Here is a 9,539-nt window from a genome sequence, read left to right as displayed (position 1 = left end):
GAAAAAGAAGAGATTTGGAGCAGGAAAAAATGTAAAAGAAATGGTCTTGTAGAAATAAGTATAACCATGCAATAAATTAGCTGAAAGTTGACTGAATACACTCTGTTGTAATTTAACTCTTTTTTAAAGTTATTTTAATATCCTATTTTTGATTGCTGGTTCAGCAGATGTCTCTGCTATCTGGCAGATAGAATGGCCACTCAGGAGAAGCCAGCATCTTGATTAACAAGATATGGGTTACAAAGGTAAGCAAATGCAGTAACTATGAAGAAAGAGTACAAAATCAGGGACATCATATAGTATGTGTTCCTCATTCTTCTAGGTATTCGTGATTTGTGGCCTATGTCTTCCTAAACCAGAGGTGATTTCTTTGCTTTTTAGACTTGATGTAGCAGTTGTAAAGCGACATTTTTCCCAAAAAAAGATGCCAAATTGCTTTCTGAAACATCTGAAAAATCAATAGCATGAATTGATCTCTCTCTTGTGATCTTGTTTAGTATACTAACCAAATTTTAAGCAACATGTATCACAAAATTAATGAAAGTATTAGTATACTGTAATATATGGTACTTCCTCCAATGTGATCTGCAAGACAAAATAAGCAGTATTGTAATTGCATTTTGAATGCCCAGCTGGAGTTAGACTGTTTGGAATTGGTTTAAGGTCTAGGACAAACAACAAAGAATATAAAAAGCCTTAGAAAACTTACGGGTGATGACAGTAATTAAACTTAAAATCGGAAGATAATTGTTCAGAATTGTAATTATGAATTGTTTGTGCAATTGTATCATGGCATAAACAATCCTTCTTTTGTACATATCACCACAGCTTGAATGCTGGCATTTCTTTCAGATGTCATTGAATTCTGTTCTAAAAAGTACAAAACTATGGCAGTAATAACAAAGGACTCACAGATTACAGATGTGTAAGCAAGATGACCTCATGAGGGCAGAGAAAATAGCACCTGCTACATAAGTAAAAGTGAATATTGGCAGAAAAGTGGATTTTGCAAAAATGACGGTTTGCTAGATATCATGGAGGCCTTCCTATGTTTCAGTTCCCAGGCTTTAAAATAGGATAACAGTGCCCAGTTTTCCAGCAGATGGTCATTCATTCTTTCTAATAAAAACCACAAGCAAGTTACACAGCGTATCCTTAAAAGACATGGCAATGACTCAAAAGCCACTACAGTGTAGGTCACATTTCGCGTAACAATATAGGAAATAGCAACTTTTTAATCGTAAAGCATCTTTCTGTTGAGGCCATACTATAAATGAGAACTACGAAAGCACAATTCTGATCTGGCACCAGATTTGTAAAAACATATTGTAACGCAGCATGAAAATTACAAACTTGGCTCTGTTAAACTTTTTACAAGCTCTTATAGAGCTGATGTCCATGAAACTGTGTGTTGACAGTTTTGCAGAAACACTCAGTTTCCCCGTTTTATGGCATCCTTTATTATCTTTTCTGCAATAGATCCTTGGACTTGCCCCAGTGAAATCGACTCCAGTCTGCAATAGAAAGGAAATGTTATGAGTGCTCATACTAAGTATAGTTTCATATTCAGTCACTTTTAAAATAATGAAAACTCTGGGATTTGCCATTTTGAAAAACACTGACCACATTTTTGGGCTTGAGTGTTAAAATGATATTTCTCAATCTCATATTTAGACCTAAATAGAAAGTGACTCAATTTTCTGGAGAGCTAAGCAAATCTGTAAGCCCATCATTTTGGCTGTAGTCGCTTAATAACCAAAAGCCAAGGCATCATTAGGCATTTAATTCTTGTATATGAATTTAGACATATTGTTTGAAAGATGTTACTGTTCTTACAAATATAAAGAAGTACACAGCACACGTAAACTGGGGTAGAAGTGTATATCTACACTTAACACTATTCAGATGAAATCCCAACGTCTTCTAAGTCAACAGTAAAATCTCATCAATTGTTACACAACTATTTTGTGCACAGGCAATGTAGAATTAAGTATTCTAATAGAATAAAGATACGTTTAGAAGAGACTGGTGTTTCAAATGGGCCTAGAGAAATTATTTTTTAAACAAGCCTAAGGAATTAATTTCCTAAATATCACTAAAATATTTAGTTATTTGATATTGATATCAGAAAATACCTGTCCAACAACACATTTAATGAAAAAGTGAAATCGATACCATTCTGAATATCGTTGCTCTTCCTCAAACTGCTCAGAAACCCCTATTGGATCAGAGCCTCAAGTGCTCAAGACAAGCACTAGTGCAGCTGAGGCAGGCATGTCTTCATATAGCAGTCCACGCCTAGCTTTAGGATCGAGAGCAGCCCTGAGGAGAAGGACTTGGGAGTACTGGTGGACGAGAAGCTCAATATGAGCCAGCAATGTGCTCTTGCGGCCCAGAAGGCCAACCGCGTCCTGGGCTGCATCAAGAGGAGCGTGGCCAGCAGGTCGAGAGAGGTGATTCTTCCCCTCTACTCTGCCCTCGTGAGACCTCACCTGGAGTACTGCGTCCAGTTCTGGAGCCCCCAACATAAGAAGGACATGGACCAGTTGGAGAGGGTCCAGAGGAGGGCCACGAAGATGATAAGAGGGCTGGAGCACCTTTCCTATGAGGACAGGCTGAAAGAGTTGGGGCTGTTCAGCCTGGAGAAGAGGAGGCTCTGGGGTGACCTTATAGCGGTCTTCCAGTACCTCAAGGGGGCCTACAGGAAAGATGGGGAGAGGCTATTCAGGAGGGCCAGTTGTGATAGGACAAGGGGTAATGGTTTTAAAATAGAGGGAGGTAGATTCAGATTGGATATTAGGAAAAAATTTTTTACCATGAGAGTTGTAGAACACTGGAACAGGTTGCCCAGAGAGGTGGTGGATGCTCCATCCCTGGAGATGTTCAAGGCCAGGTTGGACGAGGCCCTGAGCAACCTGATCTAGTTGGAGATATCCCTGTTCCTTGCAGGGGGGTTGGACTAGATGACCTTTGAAGGTCCCTTCCAGCCCTAATCATTCTATGATTCTATGATTCTCTGTGAATTGTTTTCCAAGATTCTCTATTCCAAACTCAACAAGTGCAGAGGCCACCAGAGGAAATAATGATGCAGCAGTATATAAATGTAGAAAAGCAGAAAGCAAATAACTGTACCTTAGTAACAAATCTACTACTTCTTGTACAATACCTGGCAAAATCAGATGTGTCCTATTCTTTCATCTTGATACAAATAATAAAAAGAATTAAAAGAAAAATCAGTCATCTAGGATACTAATGTGAAAATTTATGATATCCAGAAACAACTGCTTCAGTGTATCCATGAGCAGAAGAAAGAGCTCTCTGCAAGCTACTAATTCTAATAATATTATGTTTACACTATAAATGCTTCAAGAAATTCAGGTCATCTTCTTGAAGCTGAACTATTCCTTAACACATGGTTAAGGAACTAAAAAAGAGCAGGAACCATCCTGCAGATCTATGTTCCTCCTTAACTGCTATGAAGCTACAGGCTAGTCTGGCTTTATTTTACACTCAGCTTGAACTGGCTCATAGAGAGCCCATGTCCCTCATGTTTCAGAACTCCTGTTTCATTTTTCCTCTCAGAGACGATTAGTAGAGTTTTGGAGCAGGTAAAATTCAAGAGAAACCGTAATTTTTCTGCAGAAAATAACTTTACCACAACTAATTTCTGAAACATGGTCAGTCTCAATTCTCAAGAAGCCTTTGTCACATTTTCAGTTTTTTCTTTCTCATTTTCCTCCGCATGAAATGGTCCCAAATAGTCGTGTCCCCAGGTTTTTGGATCAACATTAATTTCAAGGTACTGTACATATGAAAATACCATTATCTGTGCAAGGAATTTGTAACCCATGCCATATCAATAACCCAGCATGTATAGGTCATATTTATTACACAAAAATAAGAAACACATTTTTTGTGCTTTTAAGCTAAAATCCCTTTGAACTTTCTGAAAGTGAACACGTACATTTATTACATTCACTTAGGAACATGCTAAGATAGATTAAGGGATAAAACAATAGTCAGAAGCCACTTACAACATAAAAATCGGTATGTAAGTGTTTGATCTTGCTCTGAGCAGAGGAGTTGGACTAGGTAATCTCTAGAAGTCTTTTCCAGCCTTGGTGATTCTGTGATAACAAATCGATCCTTCTCTCTGGAATTACGATGGAGTGCTTGAAAGAGTGAGCTGATTGTAAATGCTTCAAATAACATTACTAGAAGGGGTAACCTGCCCTAATGATTTAAGGAAGACATGAATTGTGCGGTGATCTGATTGACAGCCCTATCCAGCTTACTACTGGAGAAAATTTTATGTGGGTGGAGAGAATACTACAGCACGCCTCATCAAACCAGGGCACAAACACCAATATGGACTGAGTCTGGGAGAAGGAAACGGACAGTGTGAGAAAGAAGGGAGGAAGGGAGAAGTGCTTCCCATACTCTTCCATATTGCTTCCATGGAGGCAGAAGAGGAGTCTCAGACTATCCTACCAAAGAGAAACGGCCTTTAGGAAACCACCTACAGAGAGAGTTGAGCCATTGTCTTTGAAACTGTTTAAAAATAGATTCAATCAAATGAGTCAGTGTCAGTATAAAGAAATCTGCTTTAAAAAAATGGTTTGGTAGCCAGAAAGGGATCTTTCCAATATAACTTCTAGTTTCTTTTGTTACCTAATTTAGTGAAGATAGACCTACAAATCCTGTCCTTTTAAATTCCATTGGGAGTACTTCATCTCAGTCTTAGAACATAAATCACGCAGTGTCTTCAAGCCACAGCACATCCAGTTTAACATGGCATTGCTGATGAGAAGAGAGAATGATCAGTGAAAATAAAATTTAGAGAAAACAAGTAGGTGGAATTCAAGCGCGATAAAACAAATAGTACTATAAATAACATTCTATTTCAAAAAGTCATTAAAATATATTTTTAAATAAACTGCTAAACTGAAGATACCATTTAAGCACATGTATAAACACATTCTTAAGTTCCGCTTACTTGTTAAATTGATAATCTGTACAGTCCTGGACTCAGGCCAGCAAATAGTAAATAGCTTAAAATCATGCACGTCTTAGAGGATACCGTATCTTGGAAAAATAGTAATTATGTCCCTACATATCAATATTTATAAGGCTAAACTCTAGAAAATTATCTTTCTTCACTATCTACAAATAGAGAACCTCAAATAAATAATCTCTGTCAATTGTCTTTGACCTGAGCCTACTGCAGAGTACCTTACCCAAGCCAGCAGGACCCTGGAGCATCTGTTCCACATCTCTATCTTCTTCTCTTTGCTGTAGGATTTCAAGACACGTCATAAAGCTAGATGGGAGTTTGTGTTACTCGGAAAGGCTTTGAGAAACATCATTGTATGTCACACAGAGAGCCTGTCTAAGCAGTATTACCACATGTTGCTCCAGATCATCGTTTTTTCAAGTGTCTTAGTAGATTTACTAAATAGTTGAAGGAACAAATTGGTTTCAGATGAGCTCATTAACTTCATATTAATTACAGCAGAATCCTGAAGTATTCACTAAACTGTCTGGAAACCTTGTTCTTACTTGATGTAACATGTTAGATTGCAGTTTAAACTAAAGATCCCAGAGGTCCTCAAAACTTCTCACTAGTGATTCCCTTACTTTTTCTCTAGAAGTAGCAGTGTATTAGATGTCAAACTCATCTAACAAGATCACTAGGGAGACAAGATGACAAAATTAACTTGTTTTAATATAAGCACAGCTGTAAGGTTACATATTCTTTTTTTTTTTTTTTTTTTTTTTAATGGGGATAAATCACTACCCCACCAGAGGGAAATAAAGTGAAATATTGGGGAAAGCAGGAGCAGAAGAACCTGATCCCTTCTACAGAGTTCTTGTGTGACCTTGGAGAAAGTTAATTTAGTCAAGTGGTCCTTGATGTTTGGCTTAAATTCATCCATCTCAAAGTAAAACTGACCTGATTTTAAAAGGTGATGAATATTAATCAGGCATGGCAATAGATGGTGTAAGGAACTTGCAGAATTTCTGTCAGTGAAGACTGCTAATAACAGCTTAAGCAAATGCCTGTAGGGAGAGATCTAGGCATCTCCAGCCTTGCTTTGGAACAGAGGATGTGCGCTCAAGGTCCAAGAGCATTTTCTGAGATTTATTTAAGTATCTTGACCTTAAAAAGTAATTTTTATACATATAATACTTTGGAAATGAGAAAATTTTTATCTGTTGCTGAAAGTAAGGCTCAATACAGAATCAGCACTTGGAGTAAGGCATGAATATTTTTATAACTTTAATGATTTTTATTAATTTCTTATTATATGTTTACAAATAGAATTAATACTCTCATGAGGCATAGAACAAAGAAGTTTTATCTACATTTCAGAGTAAATTCAAAAGATTCATACTAATTCCATCTTTTGAGAAACACTTTTAACTTTTTTCCTACAAATATTCTAGTTTGTAAATGTGGAATTCTTACTACAATTTAATAAGATACTGGTTTAGAGCATTTTAAGTATGGGTAAAGCAAAATGCTATTTTCTTAAAAGAGATATTATAGTAACTTGCTTAAAATACTTCAAAGAATACTGATACATTGGATCTGTCTCTGGCAGACTTGCAATTACAAAATACACAGCAGATTCTCGAGTGGCAACAGCCCAGTATTTCTCAGGAGCAGCACTTATTTTCCGTTACATTGCTTCTTCCTCTTGCAGCCTTGCAGCAATGGCACATGATATAACCTAAAAGGAATACCTTTTTCACAGCATTTTTTCAGTGTTTCTGCAACTAGGAACTGAATACTGGAAACTTCCTCCTCTCAAGTCTCCAGTGGTTACAGGGACATCTCCTCTGGGCATGACCCTCCTCTGGTGGTACGTAAATGTTAGCTCATGCTGAAGGAGACCTGACTCTGCTTCAGATGCTGTCCAGCTCTTCTGTTCACCACAAATGGAAGTTAAAGAGCAATGGATATTTCTATATTGGTTACTGTGCACTTTTAGCACAGAATAACAATAGAAACTTAAAATCAGGATATTTCTGTAGCATTTTGTGACTTCAGAGCCACGGGAGTTAATCCCAAGACAAGGGAGTAGTTAGTATTTATTCTACAGGCACTATCTCAGCAGATCATGAAAACCAAGTCTGACTTTCTGATGAAAAATTTTGACTAGAAGACTGGAAAGTATATAATTAGTTCAGAATGTTTTAGAAATAATCAGATGATGAATGCTACTCAAGCAAAGCAACCTCTCAGCTCTGTTTTCTGAGTGGTGTGGAGATCTCAAGGTTGTTCTTAACTGCAGTGGGGCAGCACAAATTCTTAAAATGTCAATTAAACTATGCCCGATTATACCGGTTGAGGAATGGCTTCTGTGGAGAAATCTATCCAAAACTATCTGCAAATATGAGTGATTGTATGAGAAAAGCAAAGTTGCTTAACTCCTTAGGGCTCCCTTAGTTATGTGGATGCTACACACAAGCTCTCTACTGTTCTTGGTTGGAATGACTTTATAGTGCAGACCACAGGCTATTAGGAGGTCAGCATATGAGTTCTATAGCAAACAGCCAGCTGCGTATCATAAATATCACAAAAATGTCATGTTTGCTCTCACTTTGCCAAAAGCCTCATTTGACCAATAAAATAAAGCTAATGATGAGCAAGCATGTCAAGAATAAAACTTACTAAGCCTAATGAAGCCACAACATGAACATTGCCATTAATACAAATAAACAAATAATGTGAAATCGCAGTTCAGATATACTCAAACTGGCTGTACGGAAAGTTTTCAATTTTGAACAGGCTTTACAAAATGAACAGATTTTCTCTGTTCTGAGGAGGAGCAGTCTTATTGCATATCATAAGCTACTGTAGCCACTGACAAATACTGGGTTTAATAACAACCATATCAGCATAATATTTAAATCCTTAAATATGATGATTTGAAAACATTAATAAAGTACACTGTAAGGAAGCACTGTGTGCAATTCATGTTAATTTTTGAAGAGAGATTTATTCTAATTAGTGGTCTTAACAGGCCTCATTTTCAAAAGCTGGATGATACTTTCTCTGTAAAAATAATTCTATTCAGGAGAAACATTAAACAAAAATCATCACATCAATAATTTGTTAGGATTTCTGGCCAGGAACTGCAAGCATATCTCCTGCAATTGATTCCTGCAGTGGATTGATGAGTTATTCATTTTCCAAGACATTTCCCAGAGAAAAAGAAAACTTTCTGAGAATTTTGTCTTCAATGGCCTTGATTTTTGGCTGTGTTTTTTTTTTTTTTTTTTTTGTCAGCAAGAAAACTGGTGCACGCAATAATTTGAGTTCTTTAATCTACAAGCTCCTGTTCCTACAGATGCACAACATCGCTAGGGAAGATTTTAATTTCTGTTGGTTGCTGTGTCACATGTGATCATTGTTTCCTTTTCTTCAGGTCGGGACTCCGGCAATTCTCACTCTTTCCCACAAAAACTAAATCAGATTCTATCCTGTTTATGCACCTCTTAAGTGTCACAAAGGGATCACTCAGAGCAGGAAGCCTCTCACCACCATCACTTGCTACTTCACCCTGGTGCTGTGGCAGGGATCAGGCTCAGCCCGACTGGAGGCTTCATTTGATAGAGCTGTCAGTCCTTGACAGCTGAAAAAGCATTGCACTTACTCCATATCAGCAAATCTGCAGATGGAGCAGAAGCCATCCTCCTGATGACAGAACTCATAAATTTCCACCCTTTGCCATAACGAGTGTCTATTTCCCAAATCAGTAAGCACAGACACTACCTGCACTGCCTTCAATACACTTTTAGATTCAGGCACTTGAAGCTGCAGTGTCTTGGAGGAGACCTGCTCAATCTCTTTCTCATCATTTCGGATGCTGCACAGTCTGCAGACCTCCTCCTGCAGCTTCTTTATTTGGCAACCCTGTTTCTCAACAAGGACACCCCTCCTGCAGTGTAAGAAGCCTTCTCCCACTGCTCCAGCCTCAGCAAGAGGCCCCAGGCTTTCTTGGAAGGCAGCATCCACCCTCCCGAGATTGGACTGGGTCAACAGCTCAGATGCTACAGGGACAGTTACTCCAACAGTTGTTGGGGACCATGCTCCATGGTGCAGCAACACCATTGCTGAGGACATGTGTGCTTTCCTAAGCCAAGCTGCTGACTCCTCATTTGCGCGGTCTGCTGTGCAAACTGCTACGTTTGTTGGCTGCCTCTCGACTGTTCCTCTGTTAGCTGGCCTCTCTTATGCATCCTTTGTAAAAAGTAGGTGGCTAATCCCAGGCTGGGACATAGTACTAATCTAGTTTCTGAATTCACAAACACAGCCTTTGTTACAAATTGCATGTCTTCATTAAAAAGTTAGCAATTGCCTAAGGGAAATTCCTCTGAGTACACAAATTATTTCCTTCTGATTTAAAGTTGTCAGTTCACGAGGCTGCATCTATGTATGGCAACTACCAGAAAAGGACAAAACCTGCTTAGCCATTTGTTATAAGGAAAAAGCAGGTGTGGACCCCCCAGGCGTGAGGCAAAACACTCAT

General features: G+C 38.3%; 1 pseudogene; it reads right to left on the bottom strand.

Moving 5' to 3' along the window:
• Nucleotides 1–1,345: 1,345 nt before the first annotated feature.
• On the bottom strand, nucleotides 1,346–5,316 carry LOC147526436 (dynein axonemal heavy chain 6-like; annotated as a pseudogene).
• Between the last annotated feature and the right edge of the window lie 4,223 nt (nucleotides 5,317–9,539).

This window comes from Tauraco erythrolophus, chromosome Z, assembly GCF_009769465.1.
Source record: "Tauraco erythrolophus isolate bTauEry1 chromosome Z, bTauEry1.pri, whole genome shotgun sequence".
Lineage (NCBI taxonomy): Eukaryota > Metazoa > Chordata > Aves > Musophagiformes > Musophagidae > Tauraco > Tauraco erythrolophus.
This window is presented reverse-complemented; position numbering and strand designations above follow the sequence as displayed.